Source organism: Rhinolophus sinicus, chromosome 4 (genome assembly GCF_057876585.1).
Source record: "Rhinolophus sinicus isolate RSI-liver-muscle chromosome 4, RSI-T2T, whole genome shotgun sequence".
In the NCBI taxonomy this organism is placed as follows: Eukaryota; Metazoa; Chordata; class Mammalia; order Chiroptera; family Rhinolophidae; genus Rhinolophus; species Rhinolophus sinicus.
This window is the reverse complement of record NC_142504.1, coordinates 116,093,197-116,113,897: the sequence shown is the minus strand read 5'-3', so window position 1 is coordinate 116,113,897 and position 20,701 is coordinate 116,093,197.

Below are 20,701 nucleotides of genomic sequence, written 5' to 3'. Positions count from 1 at the left end.
CCATTTTTCAAATTTCCAAAATTCCAGCACTTTGTGAAACACACTGTGCAGCATTCCTGCACTTCTTAGAAAAACAACCTGCAGGTTTTATTTCCTATCCATTAAGCAAGGGAACACTCAACTTCTGCACTGGGTGTGTTCACTAAACTGATGACTGGCTCCATTCCATGTCTTCCCAATGAAATGATGAGAAATTTGGTCCTAAGCTGACTGAATAGACACGATGCAGTCGGGCACTGCCGCTTGGGGGCATTAATATTGCTATTATTTATTATTTACATATTCAATGACCTTATTGATAATATGCACTGTTAGTGCTACTAATTATAACATAATAAACAATTTATAAGCAGCGTTTATGGCGATATACATAATCAACCGCTAGTGCCAATACCTGGAACAGCTGCAGACATTTCCCCCTGTCAGCACAGACTATTCTAGATGGGAGGGCCATTGGCTCACAGAAAACCTTTTACATAAGTATTTTAATGCTTCAGAAACAGACTGCAAGGAACACGTGTGACAACTGCTTCCAAAGTAAATCCAAATGATCTTTTTATGAGAATGGCATGTTTCCATGACTCTGAAACTTCACAAAATGTCCATAAAGATTCTCCTAGATAACATCACAGTAAGATTTATTGTGTGGAGTGTCCATTTAAGAGCTGTGAGGGCTCCAGGACAGTGTTATGGCCGAAAAATAGAGTTCAGGAGGACACTTGTTGTCTCCGGGAGAGTGGTGCTTGATCATGTGGACACTTTTCTTGCATCCAGAGATACCAGAAATGAAGGGTGGGTACAGATCAGAAATGGATATAACCGAGCATAGCAGACTTCAGGTTGTCTATTCAAGGAAGTCAAAACATGTTGGCTGAAACAAACCTTCACCTTTTTCCCAACTTCAGAATGTCAGTCACCAGTATTTGGCAACAGAGAACAATTGTCTGCTTTCTTCACCATAGAGGCTCATTCAGATTTAAAGTACATCCCTATTTTGTATCAATAATATGTTATTGTTCTGATGTTTAATCTGAAAAAAAATCTTAACTAAATAAACCAAATAATTTATTTCAAATGAAGTATTTTACATAGAATAGATGTCATCTAGAGTGACCATATCTAGCATTTAAGTCACTCACTACTTCATCTACTTGGACCTTAGTTAAAGGTAAGACTTACTGTGTCTCACTCAGCAAACCTGGGCATCGAGAAGCCTGCCAACAATACCCATCCTCACTTCAATTGTTCAGTTATTTCCAGGTGAACTTTACTTCATCCTTGAACTAACTGTGGATACATATTAGAAAAGTATTTAACATGCCTTCATCAATCTCAACTAGCTTCTTTTTCAGTGTGCTTGTTTTCTTGCTTTTTGTTGTGTCTTTGCACAAAGCATGCACACTCTCTGCACGCACCTCTTCATCCTCTCTCCTTCAAGGTCTGGCTGGATAACAGCAGCTCCTTTGGGTTTAAATGAGTATGTTTTGTAACAGCAAGACCGATGTTTCATTTCCAGGAAAAAAATGTCTTAGGTGGAAGAGTGAGAAATATTCCTAAGTTGCCATCTACCAATGAATGCTTCTCTCTGACCTATTAAATTATATTCCAACTGTCTTTATGTCTTTGAACCCATTATACACATATTCACAACAGTAGCTTGGATTTTCCCCCAATTCCCTAATATCTCCAATACAAACAGAATGAATGAGTCCCTTCATATAAATGTTTTCACCCAACCCCCCCACTGAATCAGTGTAACGGTTCTAAAATTGATATACTTTTTGCAATCAATACATATGTTAGAGGTAGTTATGTTCAATTTTTCTCTTTACAGTAATTATTTTCTTATATCCACAGAAAAGCCTATATTTGACAGACAAATCTTAGGATGAAGCTAATAGAATAATTTACTTACCAGATTTTATTGATGCTCTTAATTTGTGAGGTAAAAAAAAAAGTTATTTTGCTTTAGTTACTAAAGATTATTCATGAACTAGTCTAGATACTGTGAATATATCTTATAAAAGAAGCTTCTAGTTAGATCCTCTTAAAGGGAATGTGCCATTTTACAAATACGTGGGTGAATCAGAATATTAATATCCTCTGTCCTGTAAGCATTATTTTCCATTTCTGTGGAAGAGTTGCTTAAGGGGAAGAATAAAAAAATATTCTCAAGTATTCAGTGGAACCACACAGTACTGTTAATATTGGGTCACATTTTTACTTACAAAAAAAGCAATTTCATGTGACTCAGTCTAATATTGAAGCATTAATGGTGCTTTCTAGACACACTAAATTTTATTCCACACACCTAAGCAAATATTAAGGTGGTGGGCGACCAGTTAAGTGCCTTAAATAGCAGACCCTTTTTACAGTTGTAGCTTTATGAGTCTCTCAAAGAGGCTATTTGGCTCTCAGAAATAGCTACCTCCCACCCCTCCCCAGAGAAGGGAGCCTCATCCCTGGCAGCATAAGCCAGGTAAGAACTAAATAAGATGCCAACGGAAGAGTCCTAATGCTTACACATGCAGCCATTACTCTCTGGCACCATTTTAAAGCAGTGACCCTAAAGACATTTGGAAGTTACAACACTGATCAGGGTGTACTTTACACATCTTTTCTTTAGGTCACTTCCCTCAGCTAAAAGCAGAGATATTAGATAGATACTCTAGGACCAGGAAATGGAACTAAGCAGATGTGTGCAAGATAGATCACTTTTTATGTACCTTAGAGAATTGCATTGACAATGTATTAAAACTAAATTATCTTTAAAAATGAGAATGATTAATAACAACCATAGAGCGAGCCAGGATTTCTATGGCATAAGAAAACTACACAGGATTGTTTGCAATTGGGCAGTCTCTGGATACCCGTGTGGTTTAATTATCACCATATTACAGCAAAACCCTTTAGAGATAGGGAGAAATGAATTAGTGAGTGTGGCTCTTTATAGAACTAACTCAACTGTGTGCAGCCATCTTGGAAGGTGATAGACCAGCAGAGTTTGCAAATGTCATATGTTTAAACCTTTTGTCCTTTGTGTCTGGGAAGGGTGGTACTACCGTGTTTCCCTGAAAATAAGACCTAGTAGGACCATCAGCTCTAATGTGTCTTTTGGAGCAAAAATTAATATAAGACCCGGTCTAATATAATATAATATAATATAATATAACATAATATAATACAATACAATATAATACCGGGGCTTATATTAGTTTTTGCTCCAAGAGACGCATTAGAGCTGATTGTCTGGCTAGGTCTTATTTTCGGGGAAATACGGTAGGTCATGAGAACACAGCTCAGATCCAGAGATGCTGGCTTCGGAATGGACACGTGTGATCTGTACATCTGCCGACGTGGAAAGACTTTAATTTTGAATACCAGCTTCACCTCCATACACTTCCTTTTCTTTACCATACCAAGAGTTGCTGAAAAGGTGAAATTCCAGCTAAAGAGTGACTCTATAGTTTTCTACATTTTTTCTCTAATCAGCCAGAGTGACTACAAAGCAGTACATAATATTTTTCATTTATTTCAATAGCAACGATGTACAGTAAAATGTGTCTTTGAAGATGGAAAGTGAAAGTTTTGTTTTATGTGTATAATGCCAAATATCTAAATAATTAAAAGCTTTAAAGGTTTTGGCATCATGTAGACATAGCCATTATCTATAATACATTTGTAACTGTGAGAAAAAAGTTGCTAAACTAAGCATGGTACCTTCATGGTTGTTGTTTATATTTTTGAAATATATCCTATACTGTTCCTGTATATGTCTCACATAAAAATTTATAATTTACAGCCAACTAAATTTTACATGTTAAAGGAAAATTAACCAGAAAAATATGCTTTTGATGATTATATTAGTAATGCTGATAACTATAGTAATAATACTTTATAGTTGTATAGCAATCTATGTACCCGTTTTACTAATTTAAAAAATTATCATTCTAAAGTAACTTTTGTATCTATTCTCTTTTTCCCCTCATCATAGATGTAATATAGCTAGGATTAGTATTCCCATTTTATACCTATGAAACTTAAAACCTCAAATCAAATCTTGATAGCACTTGTACTTAAACTCAGATCCTCCAAATTCAAGACAAAAGTACTTTTCGTAATTCCTAGAAGGAAATGGAGACTATCTCTGGAGAAAAAAGCATAATCTGGGCTACTAAGTTATGGAATTTTAAAGGAGTCAGGCGGTCTGCACTTCCCATTTTGCATGGGCATGGGTTGTTAGATGCTGGTGGTTTATCAACAGGTACAGTTCCGCAGTTGAGATCACTAGCAGACATAGTAGTGCCTGTGTTTGCTTCTCAGTGATTTCATACTCTGTGTGGCCAAAGGTGGTATGAAATGTATCATTTTAGGGGATCCTATTTAGGGAACCCACATAAATAGACATTTGATTGTTCATCATCCTACTTTGTATTCTTATCCTAAATACGAAATTATCGGTGGGCAATGACAATTGAACTTGCAAATTGGAATTGCCTTCGCAGTGGAAACCATCACCAATGCTGACTCAATTCAGTGAAAGCTTTATTCACCAAACCCGAAGTCTATTTGCTGCCGACCAGAAGTTTTGTCTGTGTCTGTGACATGAGTCCCTGAGTTCCTCAAAGGCACAGGGCCATGTCTTATTCAGCCACAGAAACAGTGTGTTGGCACCGAGCACACTCAATATCGATTTAGTTTTAAGTGTGAATTAACAAATACATGGGAATTGCTGAGAACAGTTGAGAATATAGTTCGGCAGGAAAATTTTACTATGAGAAGAAAATTTAAGCAAATAAGACATTTATGGTTACTACTGAGGGGGCCAGTTTGCATGGTGAAGTGACTGAAGTCATAACACAACCCAGTGGGTGGAGAGGGAGGAGAAGCAGCTAGAAATTCTCCAGAGAAGTCGGCCTGGATCATCGCAACTGCTTCATACTCTGCTTGGAACATCAATTGGAATATTTTTCAAGACAGGTTCCAGGGTCCATCCGCCAAGCCTGTCCTTAGTTCAGCACTGGCTTTAGCCACCTCAAGAGATTAGGAGAACGATGATGGAAAACAAAACCCCAGCAAAATATTTCATTCCTACGACAACACTTAGCACCTTGGTGAAACCTGCACTTTGGGAAGACTTTTGCTCCTCCGCCATGATCAATGACCAAATGTCTGCACCGATGGTTGATTACACAGCATCCTGGAACATCCACGTGAAATACGAATTGTATGTGGAAAATGAAGATGAGAAAGGTAGTAAATTTGGAGCAACAAGTTAAAGAACAAGAAGAGGAGGAGAGATTGATCCAAGAATAAGAGAAAATGAGTCAATGTTTAAAATGTTTGGAAAGAGAAGCATAAGGAGGGGGTCGCATGAAATCACCAAGTGGTGCAGATTCCCACACACTCACCGGACACGTAGACAAGTGGAACCCAGCACAGCAACGCCCCCACCCCTACCCCCCAGTCGCAGGGGTAACAGACCCCTCCGTGCCTCACTTGCACCTGCGGTGACCTGGAGCTCGCTGTCCTCCAGGCAACCGGTCCCACAAGACCAGTCTAGCTCACAAAGGGGTGGCCTCCTATTGAGCAGGAAATTGCCACATAGAACTCGCTGCTCTCAGCTCACATGTTTGAAGCCACACAAATGAACCATCTTAATTTCTCCTGTGTGTGGCTGACCGATTATTTAGAAAGACGAGTCGTGCACTACCACTGTCCTGGGATCTCTGGGGAAGTGTCCTTTCAGTCCTTCCGTCAATCCCCTCCTCACCCTCACAGATGTAGTGACTCAACACACAGAGGATGCCCAGCGGGACCCAGGCCCGGCCCCCAGGTCTGGGCATCTGGCTGAGTACAACAGGGCAAATGCGTGCTACCCTGTAATTCTGTCGATGTGGCCTAAATTTGCATCAGCTTTTAACTGAATTTATCATGAACTAAGACAAATGAACTGCCATTAAACTAGGGCAGATTGTTAGAGGGTTTCCTTTCTAGCTCAAGGTTAAAGTTCTGTAAAGTTAGGAAGTCTTTCATCCTCACTTCCCTCTCCCCCCACGGTGTCCCCAGGGTCCTGCCTCCCTGCTCGGCTCCTTCAGGCCGTGTCTCCTCCTCCTAGGACTTTCTGACAGGGTTTCCAGCCAGGGCCTGAAGCCAGGCTCTGCAAACCCTCGCGAACTTGGGCGTGGGAATGGCTTGGGTGCTAAATGCCCCACCAGCAAACCCATCTGGTCTAACACAAAGTCACCATCGAGGTCATGTCAAGGAATGCTTGGGACAGCAGGACTCTGTTTTCATGCCAAGTAATTAATCAGCTGATTCCAGCAGGCATCACTTCGTTGACTGACTGTTTGCTAGAGGCCAGTGCGAGGCATGCTCAGCCCCACGGGCTCCCCCAGCCGCTTTTCTCAGTCCTCTCGCAAAACAGCTCGGAGATCAGTTTCCTCATCACAAAGCGTTACAGAAAGCAGTGCCTCAAAATTAATTTTCAAAGATAAAAATTACTGAAATGAACCTGTTTAAAGCTGGACTTTGAATCAAATGATTTCTCTGAAGTGAAACAGTTCCAGTATCCTAATTTTTCCCGGCATAATTTTAAAGATTAACGCTCTCTCCCCTCCCCACCCCCCAGGAGATCATTTGCAAAGATTTATGTCTATCATATTCGGGAGCAGCCTGAGCGGGGGTGGGTATTTTTTACATAAGTGTAATTATATGTAAGTGCTATAATTTAATTACCGCAATCCCATCCCTATTGATTTCAGATACTCATCTGGAGACTACAGATATGCTTGTGTGAAGCTGACAGATAGGATCATCCGTTTGAATGCCGATGGACACTGTAGAAAGACAAAAAAAGAGCACTCGTTAAAGAATATCAGGGAATTTTGTTCCCGGAGACATTAAGATAAGCATTTTAAATTAAGCGCTAGATTTTCAGTGAAGGAAGCAGAATGAAGCGTGATCAGAGAATGCTGCTCAGGCCCCACCCGAGAGAAATCGACACAGAGGGCACAGCATTTATATACAAATTGAATATAAGGATGTACATTGATACATGAAACTAAAAACTAGGTAGAAGTTAGTCACGGGCAAGGATTCAAGTACATGGGGTAGTGGTAGGTAAGAAACGCAGATCAGCCAGGGTGAACATTTCAGTTCTCCCGCTGCCTCGAAAAAAGCAGAACTCAGAACATGAATAGATTCAGTCCTAAAATTTCTCGCAAAATCTCGTGGTTTGGAAAAGGAGGCCCTGGAGAAAACCAGGGGCGAAACCCCTCAAGAAAAGATCCTTGACAACAGTGGGGCATTAGGGTGGTTGGTAAGGAGTTGGGGACCTGCCATCTTCCAGCGCAAGTGCGTTTCAGTCAGTTTCCTGGGCCTGGAATGCACTCGGGGCTGGATGGAGCCAGCTTCTGTAGGACGTTTCAGCTGATCACCTGTTTCTCAGGATAAGATCTGGGTTCCAGAAGTGCAGGGTCCTGGCTGACAGGTTCATTGCTATACTCCCAAGGCCAAAGTAAAAAAGCATGAAAGACAATAATTAATTAATTAGTTAGCAAACAAAATAGAAGGAAAACATATAAAATCTCTGAGGAGAACCTGATTGGGGTGGGGGGAGAGACAAGAAATAACAACAGATATCTTTATGTGCTTTCCATTATAGAAAATTTAATAAAAATAGGAGCTCAATAAAAAGAACCCCAAAAATAAGTTGATAAAAGATATGAATGAAGAAACCACAGTATATTGAATGGTCAATTTGACTGTTTCCATAACAAAATAATAAACACTATCCAGTATAGTTTTATATTAATAATCTAGTGAGGACAGACACATTTTTATCCAGTCAACACAGATTCAGACTTTCGACTGAGTTATAGCGATAAATTGGTGACGCATGTTTTGGAAGGTGTTCTCAAATTTTGTAACATTTAATTAAACTAGTAAAACTTTCCCTTAAAATTTATGGTTTGGATATTAGATTACTGTTGGGTTTTTAGTATTCATTTTTGTTCATTTTATTTGGAACTTACACATGGGACATTCTGGATCAGAGACAGATTTCTGATTAAATGTCTCACAGTAAATAAGCCCGATGGTCCCTTTTGCCCTGAGTCCTTATGCCTAAGGCGACGCAATGAGAACTGATGCGACTTTTTCCTCAACAAATGGCCAGACAGCCCAGAGGTGGGTGTGACGGTTGGTTGGCTTTATGTGACAACTTGGCTAGGCCACAGTGCCCTGTTATTTAACGACACATTAATTCAGGCATTGCTGTGAAGTTATTTTTCAATTCTATCTCCTTTATTTAAGTAAAAGAGATTACCCAAGGTAATGTGGCTGGGCATCATCCAATCAAATGAAAGGACTTACGAACAAAACTGAGGTTTCCTTAAGGAAGACATTCTGCTCGTGGACTGCAGTGTCAGCTCTGAGTCTCCTGTCTGCTGCCTGACTGACAGATTTCTGACTTGACTACCCAGCTCTCTATCTCTATCTATCTATCTATCTATCTATCTATCTATCTATCTATCTATCTAGAAATTTGTATATTTTCTGATTTATTTTATTATTGAGAAATCTGCTTTCATGCTATTCTTGTGTATGTGTAAGCAATTTCTTTATTCTCTCTGGCTGATTTTAGGATTTTCTTTTTTTTTTTTTTTTGAAGATTTTCAGTTTTATTGGAGTGTATCCAGCATAGATTTCTTTTCAAAATTATCCTGTTTATTTACACTGTGCTCTCTTTATCGGTGGATTCCTTCCTTTTATCGTTTCTGGAAAATGTTCATCCATTTTCTTTTCAAATAATGCCTCTTATTCATTATCTTTATTCTCCCCTCTGAGACTACAATTTGACCTTATTCTATCTCTACTTCCTTAATTATTTCATATTCCCAGCTGTCTTTGATCCGTGTGCTATATTCCAGGTAACGTCTTTATGTCCAACTTCCAATTCAAAAACACTCTATTTGTGTATGTTCTGAAGTTTAAACCATCTACTGAATTTTTAATCTCAATAATTACTTTTTTCATTTCTAAAACATCTACTTAGTTTTTCTGTTTCTTTCAAGAATTCTAGGAAATGGTATACTGTCTCTGATTCCTTTTAGATTTCATTAATTCTTTTATTTCCTTAATCATTTCATACTTTTCTATTCCCCATTGATTCCTCCTGTATCTGAAGTCTCTAGGGGTCTGTTGATTACAGTTTCTGCTGACTCTCACCAACAGTAAGATTCTGCATCTATATTGTAGTGCACATAACTTGTGGAAATCCTGAGGCCTCAATTGAAGTCACTTTTCTCTAGCAATTTGTATTTGCTTCTTCTGGGAATCAATAAGTGCTGCCAACATAGGGTTACCTTGGAGAGTCCTGATTTAGGAGTTAATGTGCGAATTCCAGCTTTACTCCCGCCTCTACTCCCCCACTTTGCTGTGGTCCCAGAGAATAGTTTTCTGGCAGCTGATACAAGCATTTAATTCTAGAATAATCCTTGATTTTATATGTATTTAATTCTCACTCATCAGCATTTTCTATCATTTTTGTTTTGTTTTTCATTTTGTCTTTCCTTGCTGATGTCCTTCACTTCCCACTGAGTTCAACAAAGGATTAAAAATAACTTAGCTGGAATTTCTTCAGGCTCTTCTTATATCACAAAAGAAAAGGACTTCAGATTATCCAGCCAACTGTATTTCCATAAAGAGGAAGTGTGTGTATCATTTTATAAAACAATGCAGACATTTAATGAACCATTGTAACACAAGTTTGAATTTTGCCTAATAATTCTACCTCTTTTTTTCCAAGAGAAAAAAATTCACATTATTTTTATTCCAATAAATGTATTGCAATGGTTTACACACATATGCTACTTTAGATGGATACTGAAAATATGATGGAAACCCCCAAATATCATCCAAAATAATTTTTCATCATTAAAATAATCACCATAACCAATATATCCCTGTTATTTTTAAATGTTTACCAAACATTTTTGAAATGGCAGCAGAAGCAGATTACAGGATCAGTAGGTGTAAGGAGTCATGATCTACATGGTAACTAAATATACACAAATACAGAGCTGGAAGTGGTGGAGTGTTCTAAATTGAAAGCCAAGAGACCTGGCTCTAGCAGCTTCAAACACATCAGCAAACCGACCCGGGCAGTCCATCTCTCTGTACCTCTGTTTCCTCTTTTATAAAACAAAGGTATTATAAATCATGGTGAGGGGCTTTCAGCTGTGCCTTACATTTGTATTTAGTCTCACCTTATATTTATATGGTGCATTATGGTCTACAATGACTGTTTATTCATTTACCAAGTATGTAAGTTAATAGTTATTAAGTGCTTACCATTTGTTATTTCTCTCCCTTGGACAAAAGCACAAATATAACTAAGGTAAGGCTTTATCTCTGAGATGCTAACTACCAATTAGGGGAAGCACACAAGCTCTGACAATTAAATTCAAGAACTTGTTGCAATAATGTTGCTAACCTTTTTTGATATCAGAGGGATTATTCATTATGAATTTGTACCAGCTGGACAAACAGTTAACCAAGTTTACTATTTGGAAGTACTGAAAAGGCTGCGTGAAAAAGTTAGGCAACCTGAACTTTTCGTCAACAATTCATAGCTCTTGCATCACGACAATGCACCAGCTCACGTGAAGTGAGGGAGGTTTTAGCCAGTAAACAAATAACTGTATTGCTACACTCTCTCTACTCGCCTGATCTGGCCCCCAGTGACATCTTTCTTTACCCAAAGATAAAGAAAATATTGAAAGGAAGACATTTTGATGACATTCAGGACATCAAGGGGAATATGACGACAGTTCTGATGGCCTTTCCAGAAAAAGAGTTCCAAAATTGCAGATATTATTATATTATATTATATTATATTATATCATATCATATCATATCATATCATATCATATCATATCATATCATATCATATTATATATTACATTATTAATTATATTATATTATATTATATTATATAAGACCTGGTCTTATATTATAGTAAAATAAGACCAGGTCTTATATTAATTTTTGCAGCAAAAGGTGCATTAGAGCTGACTGTCTGGCTAGGTCCTATTTTCCGGGAAACACGGTAGGTGCTGACGTCAGTGCACAGCTTCCCAAGGGGAGTGCTTCAAAGGTGACTGTAGTGATACTCAGCAATGAGGTATGTAGCACTTTTTTTAGGATGAGTTCGTGAACTTAATTGTCTGACCTTGTATACGTAGCAGCATCATATGCCATGACGAGTCGGTACAACATTGTCTGGAAGCAGCGAGAGGAGGGGGACCTGGAACAATCATGAAGCCTGTTTTGGGGACACCTTTTAGCTGAATGCTGAAGGGCTCACACGTGTTATCTCATTTCATACAGCACTTCTCTGCCCACTTTGGGATTGGGAGGTCAGAAAAGCTATAGGGGGTGCCCAAGACCACGGTCACATAGACCTACGTTAAAGGCTGGAATGCCAACGTGCCAATCGCCTGAATTTAGGAGCTCTGAGTGTCCTGCTTTAGCACAGCTCTGATGTTCTATAATCCTGATTGTATGAGTAATTAATTATATAAGCCACATAGCTAAAGAGCAATATACACCATGACAATTGAGGCTTAAAATGCCCCTGGGATCCAGAGAAGAAAAACCACATGCCACAAAGGAATCACCTTGAAGGACAGGTAAGGCACAGATGTGAGCAAGGCAAGTGAGTCAGCTGAGGACAACACCAGTGGACCAGGTGAAAAGACAGCCCTTCCACTGTCGTGTTGAGTATAGAGGGCCTCGTGGAATCCAGCAAAGTAATCCATTTGGACAATAGCTCAATTAGAATATCCTGGCAAGAATTCCTGCAGGAAAACTTCAGATTAAAGAGCCAAATCCCAGTTGTCAATTTGTGTGGGGAATTCGGAGGTGTTTTTACGATTTGTGTTTTTTCTATTCCAACAGGCAGACATTTTTAAAGTGGAGGTTTTTTCTTCCAGCTACCTCTATCATCCCACCACCATATTTTCACGTGTCTTCAGAGCAGGTTTCAGATAGCAAAAGCCATTGTTTTATGTTTTAAATTGCATTGAACTCTTCTGAGTATAGCGATGTGATAAAGCTGAAATAGGATGGGCACCGTCGGAGGGGCTTTTGTCACTAATGCAGTGGGGAATGGCTGGAAAAAGATGAGCACCATTGGAGACAGATGCATTCATGTTTTGAGGCAATAAAGTGTAACAAAAACTGGAAATGGACACTCGTAATAAAACCTAAGGGAATCCCAGCAATTTGGTCCTTTTCTTCTCCTAAGATATAACTTTAGCTGTCGGTTGTTATTTGAAGATATGTGTGTGTGTGTGGGGGGGTGTTGTGTTTTTTTTTTTTCTCTCTTCAATTCGATTTGCTTGTGGCTGCTGCAGTGTTTTACCGTGTGAAGGACACGTATCTCAGGAAATGACTCACATTGGTGTTGTACTTATTACCTCATACGTGGCTGTGGAAGCTCTGAGCTCACACTCTAAGGGGCTCGCTGGGGAGACTTCTGCCTGTGCTAGAAGGGAGGGGAACAAAAACCATCCGCAGACACCTGGCAATGCAAGGCTCCAGGAAACGGTAGGCAACAGATGTCTTCCTCTTTTCTGAAATTCCATCTTTCTCTCTCCTCGGCACTGATGTTCAGAATGCTTCTACAAAGTGATGGGTTAGTTAGAAACTTCATTCAGCCTGGCAGTGCCATGACTTTGGAGGCCATTGCTGGTTTGCATCGGCTGAAGGCCACAGTGCTGACTGCTGAGAAGCTAGGAACTTTCTGGCTCTGGCTGTGATGAGCTGCCACCCGCATCTCTGCAGGTTCCTGTAATTGCCCCTGCAACTCTAAGATGTGTATATAATGCTTATGACAAGGAAAGTGTGGGAATATGAGCTTATGAAAATGTAAGATTCTACAATGCCATGGAGATCACATTTGTTAAAAAGCACAGCTGAGAACCTGTTGCAATAGGGCTTCATTAACTAAATATTGATTTAGAAAATACTGTGGCATTGGCAGGTTCTAAGGTAGGCTGCTGGAAGAGGTTGCCAGAGATAACTCTTCAAGTCGGTTAAAAGCAAAGTTTTAAAATGAAGGTAATTGTGAGGTGGTTCTACCTCTCTGACATATTAGAGTAAATGATAACTCACGGTGAACAGCCTCTCCCAGTAATTATTGTATTTTTGTGTTATTCTGTACGGTGCTGGGTGACAGGAAAAAGTAGCAGGAACTGTGAGAAAGCGCCCTTTTCGGCCCTGTGACCCAAGTAGGAGCCGCAGCCCCGCGAGCATGTGGTCTTGAGCAAGTTCCGTTCAGCTGTTTGTCTCTCGCTGCTAATTTCCATTCCCTTCCCGGCAGACTGTTTGACCTTGGCCTCCTTTTCCTTCTGTCTTCCCAAGAAGAGCAAGGACTCAAAGTTCCTGGTGGGGAGACACTTTAAAGATCTCCTGCCTTCAAGCACCAGCTGCATGTGCATTGAGTTATGAATCCCAGAATTAACTAGCCCAGAACTGGCTGGTTGACTAAGTAGGCTCCAGACCCTCCAGTGCTCCCTGGAGTCCAAATGCTTCCAGAAATAGGTGGTTGTGTCAGTATCTGGGGCAGGTGCGTGCCATTCTTCTGCCATTTTGACAGTCTTGTTTATTTCATATCAGCCAGACACCTGATCTTGACCCTACGTTGTCCTTGCAATTTGGAAGTCAAAAAAACCATTTCCCTAACAAAGAAGTAAGAAGCTACTGGTTTATGCTGTAACAGCCACCAACAAATTATTTTTAAAGCTATGCACACATCATCATTATTCAGATTCTCGTTCTAAATAACTATCAGATTTCCCCCTTAGGAATCATAAAAAACAACCTCTGTGTTTGAAGTTTTCTTATATCTCAGTTATGGCAATGTTCTTATTTCCTTTACTTTGGAAAGACCTAATGATTAAGAATTTTAAGAGGAAAATGTACTTTTAAAAACAGATGAAAATTACATTTAAAACTATATTTCCCTGTGAAAATGCATGAGTTTGTTATTTTTAAAAATCATTTAATAAGCCTTTTGACAATGATTTCAACTTTGACTTCCTTTCAAGCCAGGAAAATAACCCTGAAATAAGGACATTACACCACACAGCATAAACAACCAGTATTTGGGGGTGCTTCTCTTAAATTATATTTCTTATTAATTAAAGTAATATATGTACATAGTAAAAAATAATTCCAACAGCACATTAAATAATTAAATTGCAAAAATAAAACATCTCTTCTATCTCCAATATATTTTCAAACATATTATCTTCAGTTATTCTGGTGGCTAACGCGATAATTTAAGTTAGATGTTTTCATAGACTGAATGTTTGGGTCCCCCTTAAAATTTGTATGTTGAATCCATAACCCCCAATGTGGTTGTATTTGGAGGTAGGGCCTAGCAGTTCTAAGCTATTCCTAATCCCTTCATCTCCAAAGTTGATGGGCTATCCCATTACATTTTTATTTAGTTATTATAATATTTACATACTTCCCGTCTGCCCATGGATTTCTTTAAAAAACTGGAAAAGACAATAACAAACCTCACAGTTAGGATTATATAATTTTGTTTATTTCAAAACAAATAGTTTGGGGAAAACATGTGAACCTATTTCACTAAATCTGAGCCCCTTGAAAGAGAATGTTGAAAACATCAAGGTCAAATTGATTTCTTTTCCTACATGTCATTAGTTATTTAAAGGCATGCCATACTTCATTTTACGGAAAACACTTCCACAGCACTCAGTATACATCAGCGCTGTTCTAAGAAGTGTATATCTGTTAACTCATGAAGGTTGCTATTAAAACTATCTTACATATGGAAAAAAAGAGAGAGACAGACACAGAGTAGATAAGTAACCGATCCACAGTCACACAGCTGTTAGAGCTAGAATCATACATAAGCAGGTTGGCTTCAAAATCAATGTTTTTAGTCATCATGCTAATACTGGCACCATCCTTTCTCTTAGACTTTTTGTAGGATTTGAAAATGCTTTTCATTTTTCTTTTTAACCAAAACAATACAAACATCCTCCACTACTTCATCAAGATTTTCCAGATCCTTAGTCAGAATCGTTAGATTTATGGAATCCATTTATCCCTTAAAGGCATCCATTCCTATCAAAGCCTGGTGACTTGAATGTCCAATTTAAACTGAAAGTCAACACAGATACCCAAGGGAAAGTAGAATTAAACCTCAAATATCTGCCCAACAATCTGAGAAAGCATTTAGAACAAGGATTTCTTAAGCTCCCAAAATATATCATGAAAGTAAGACTGATAGATTTTTGACACATCAAACTGAAATATTCTTGTCAAAGGAAGGATGCTACGCTTGAGCTACACACTTTACTCCCTTCAGCTCTGTGCCCCGTGAGGCTAATCTGAGAGGAAGGCATCAACCAGCTTTCTAGTCCTGTGCCAACTTGCCAAGTTCCTGCAAGGGGAGATACCCACAGGAAATGGGGCAGCAAAGTAAAGCGAGGTATGCATTTCTTCCCCCATCTCCTCTTTGATGGACCACAGGTTGGCTGTCTGTCAAATGCGGGAATAAATCATGGATATTGTTTTGCACTGACATTTTTCCAAGATAAAATTCAAGGATCTTTGTAAAACTGTAGCTTCTAGACAAATTTAAGAGAGAGACCCAAGATGGCAGAGTAGGTAAACACTGTGCCTGCTTCCTGTGCAGCCCATGACATCTGGCTGTGGGGATTCCGACCACCCAGATGGGACAGAAGGCTTCAGGAAACCCAACCATCCTCTTAAAGGGCCTGCACAGACTCACAGGCACTCACCTTGGGCTCCAGAGGAAAGACGGTGACTTGAGGTGTGTCAGAGACATACAAGGGACAGGCTGAGGTGTGTGGCTTTGAGGTAAAATCTGGAGGACAGTCACCATTTTCCCTATGAGAGACCCTGGTCCTGTGCAGCCAGCAGATGGGCACCATGTTTAATGTGTTGAGCCCACCCTCTCATGGCCAAATCTGAATCTTATTGGCTGAGAGAGCTTCGCCGCTCAATCTTGCTGACTCCCTGGGACTCTGCCCTCACCCAACTTCCCCAACACTGGAGGCACTTTCTCATGAGCAGCCAGTCCCACCAGCATTGCACCTTTTTACAAAAACTCTGGGAATCCACAGACCCCAGGCAGGTGGTGACTAGCCTTGCTGAGTAGCTCCAGGCTCAGCACTGGCACCAAACTAGAACTTACATTACCCTGTGACCACAATGCTTCCCACTCTAGTGACTCCCTGAGACCCTGCCTCACCCAACTCATGTACCACAGGAGGCTCCATCAGTGGCTGAGCCTTAAGGGAGCCAGGAGCCAGCAGGAGGCCTCAGGGTGCCCTGGCTGTTAGCGGAGCTACCCCAGACTCAGTACTGGTGGCAGCTGTCCTCCATTTTCAGTGTGGCCTTTCCCATGCACCTCCAGGTTTAGTGCAGGCAGCGAACAACTGCGGGTCACTTTGTAGCTCCTACCAGGTAGTCCCCAGCCAGTCACAGGCAGTGGGTGACCTGCACCTGCACCATAGACCCTACCAAGAAGCCTCAGAACCAACATGCTTGGAGGTTGGCTTCAGACCACAGCAGAGCACCACCCAGTTAGCCCCACAAGTGGTACACATAAAGGGCAGCCTCAGCAGGCATAAGAGCCTGCTGGGGTCAGCCCCCACCTCCACAATAGCCCATAAGCTATGGACAAGTCCAAACCCCACAGCCAGTCAGCCTGAGGGTCAACCCCACCCACTGATGTGCCAATAGCAATCAAGGATCAACTACAACAGGAGGGGCACACACAACCTGCACACTCCTGGGGCACCCAGAGCAGGTGACCAGGGAGACTGTGCCAGGGCCCCACAGGGCACCTACTACATAAGGCCACCTGGCCAAGGCTGGGAGACATAGCAGCTCTACCTAAACATAAAAACAAACACAGAGAGGCAGCCAAAATGAGGAAACAAGGAAATATGTCCCAAATGAAAGAACAAGAGAAAACTCCAGAAAAGAAACTAAGTGAACGGAGGCAAGCAACCTACAGAGTTCAAAAAAATGGTTATAAGGATGGTTAAGGAACTCAGTGAGAACTTCAACAAAGAGACAGCAAACATTAAAAGGGACACAGAAACTATACAATACAACCAGTCAGAAGTGAAGAATACCGAATACCAAAAAGACCGATGTAAAAGAAAAACAAAACACAAAAACCCTGTAGCGTCTGGATGTGGCCAGGAGTTTGAGATACCCGAGAATCATGTGTATAAAATGACACGTTTACTCTTGTAATAGAAATTCAAGTGGGTGACACGTCCTCTCCTTGCCACCATCATCCCACTGGAAATGAATAAGGAGCCCATACCTGTAAGGGATGTGAGGTGATTCAGTGGTGAGTGGGAGGCACAGTTACAGACACTTACATGAAGCATTAAGGAAACATGTGTCAGTGTCCTGACATGAGTTGATTAGTAATTCCTCTGGTTTGTTACATTCAACTTTTTAAGTCAGCAATTATATTTATTATCTCCTATTAAAATTTATGAATGTGCTAAAGTTTTATCTAAATTATACCAAACCGTATAGCTCACATTCATTATTTTAAAATCAAGTGTATTTAATTATAATTTACAAAAGAAAACTTCTCCCTTTTAGTGGGCAGTCTTATTATTTAAAAAAAATATATATACAAACAGCTGCAGAAACACTACCACAATCAATACATAGAGCACTTCCGTCTCTCCTAAAAGTTTCCTTGTGTCCCTTTGTAATGAACATCTCACCCCAACCCCAGCCCCCGACAAACATGGGTCTATTTCTAGAATTTACATTTTCTAGAATGTCGTGTAATATGGAGACTTTTGGGTCTGGCTTCTGCCACGTAGCAAGTGCATTTGAGATTCGTCCTTATTGTGGGTGTGAGTAGTTTCTCTTCTTTACTACTGAGTACTTTTTCAATGTATGGAGCGGCTGTGGTTTGGCTGTCCATTCATTTCCAGGATATTTGAGTTGTTTCCACTTCAAGTGATTGTAACTAATTCTGCTCCAGAAATTTGCATATAGGTATTAGCGTGAATATATGTCTTCTTTTCTCTAAGATAAAGTCTAGGAGTGGGATTGCTGGATTCTAAGGTAACTGTACGTCTACTGTCGTAAGACACCGTCAACATGTTTCCCCGAGTGGCTGTATCATTAGCGTTCTCACCAGCAATGTAGGAAGTTGTGAATTTTCAGTTTGTTCGTCCTTTTTTTGTTATGACACCAGGGGTGAGGACTTCCACACCCTTATATATCCTGGAGCTGTAACCAGAAGTCTAATTATAATGTTGGATTTCCTATTTCTTCTTTCAGTCCTCTGAGATTTTCTTTTTGTATTTTGAAGCCCTGTTCTGAGATGCATCCATATTTAAGACTGTTAAGTCTTTTGAGTAAACTGACCCTTTTATCATTGTGGATTGTCTCTTTAGTCCTATAAATCTTCCTTCTTTTGAAGTTTACTTTGACATTAAGATAGCCACACTTTCTTTTCATTAATGTCAACATTGCATAACTTTTTACTTTCACCTACTATCTATATTCTTATATTTTAAGTGGATATATTACAGACAGCATATAATAAACTACTTCTTTTTATTCCATCTAAATTTCAGAAACCCATCTGCCCTGTGAGCAGGGCCTCTTATCCTCTGTGTGGGAAATGGGGTGTGGAGGGGGGGACTTGCCGCCTCCCATTCTATCCCGAACGTGAGGATTCCCAGCTGACCAGGAAACGAGACCAGGACTGGAGAAGCGCTAGCACTGGGTGAGAAGGGCCTGTACCAGCCACTCCACACAGTGGGCAGTTCTTTCAAGGCCCAGACTATGGTACTGCTGGGAACTGGAATGGAAAATGGCAGTTAAAGCCACAGACACTCCACCACGTGGGCTCTCAGAGAACTAGGCCTTCGAGGTGACGGCATATGGGACTCCGAGCTGCGTGCCAACGTTCCACCCTCAGGTGCCTACTGACGGCTCTCTGAGGCAGTGTGCTCCGGACACAGAGACTTCTTCTTCATTTGAAGAACTATGCTTTGGGCTATGTCAGGTGAAGCAGCTTGAGAACCGTGGATAGAAATACTCCTGAGAACTAACCTGAACTCCACCCAATTTAAAGCTTCACGAGGCACGTTGGTTCAGCTGTAAAACCATATCCGAGTCCTGTGCTTAGCAATTAACTTTTGAGGATGAAAGTGGTGTACGTTTTTCCTAATGCCTTTGCATAACCCCTGTGTACTTCCTAGTAAAAAACAGGACAACTGAAGGGTTTTTATCCTCTCCCCCTTCTTCATGAATCAAGTCTCTTATATAAAACAAATTATTGCAACAACAAGGAGTGACAGTCTGACAGCCTAGTTGGGTATTAATGGGAATGACAACCAGCAGATCAGAAATCATGGCAGCACATCTGTGTGAACAGCAATCTGTGCTTAGCTGAATAACTGGGAAACTCAGAAAATCCTGGAGAAAGAGAAAGAAGCAAATCAAACAGATACATTTCTATCCATCCCACACTCCCCTGAAGTAATTGACAAGTCGAAGGAAAGCAGTGTTCAGAAGTTTTCTTGTTCTTACTTCAATCCTACTTCTTGACACACCCAAGGGGTTTAAAAATCAGACCAATAAAAAGGAAGCCAAAAAAGCTTTCTATTTCCCTCTTACTAGACTAGGTACATGATATGCTGTCCATCTAATTATTTTATGTTAGATTCCAAGGAGTTTCTACCTTGGTGTTATCCAGAGGATGGGATAAAATTCAGATCAACTAGAAGTACAACTTTTAAAAGTTAGAATATGGTTCATAAGCTTAGATATTCTGTTTTGTACACCTTAAGGGCTTGTTTGCTTTCTTCTTTGGCTCTTTTTATTATTTTCAAAAAATAACACTCATATTTCTGGCAGGTGGTTGTTAGAGTGTTTTCCCATAGCTTCCATAGTTTCCCCTCTTTCCCCTGAAATTACTAATGTTGACACTGTAATGATTAGGAAATTACATGGTGACAGTTTGTTTACAGTGATCATAGGATGTTACTGATTAAGGAACTATTAATAAATCCCAAACTTCTTAAAACTTTCAGAGGGACCTGGGGATGGCTACCAGGAAGGAGGCACCTGGGAATGGCTACCTGAGAGGAGGGACCTGCAGACGATTCTCTGGGAGGAGGGACCTGAGGATGACTATCTGGAAGGAGGCACCTGAGGATGGCTAGCAGGGAGGAGGGACCTGGGGATGGCTAGCAGGGAGGAGGGACCTGGGGATGGCTAGCAGGGAGGAGGGACCTGAGGATGGCTAGCAGGGAGGAGGGACCTGGGGATGGCTAGCTGGGAGGAGGGACCTGAGGATGGCTAGCAGGGAGGAGGGACCTGAGGATGGCTAGCAGGGAGGAGGGACCTGGGGATGGCTAGCTGGGAGGAGGGACCTGGGGATGGCTAGCAGGGCACGAGATGGACAAAGGGCAGGGAGCTCACTGGGAAGTGAGGGTGACTTTGTTGTACTGCTGTGTGGGCTGGGTTTGAAGTGGAAAGCTGGACTGCACACATAGCGGATGTGACATTTTTAATTTTTATATTTTGACTAATACTTAACACCTAGCAAATGCAACAAAACCGTATCCTGAGA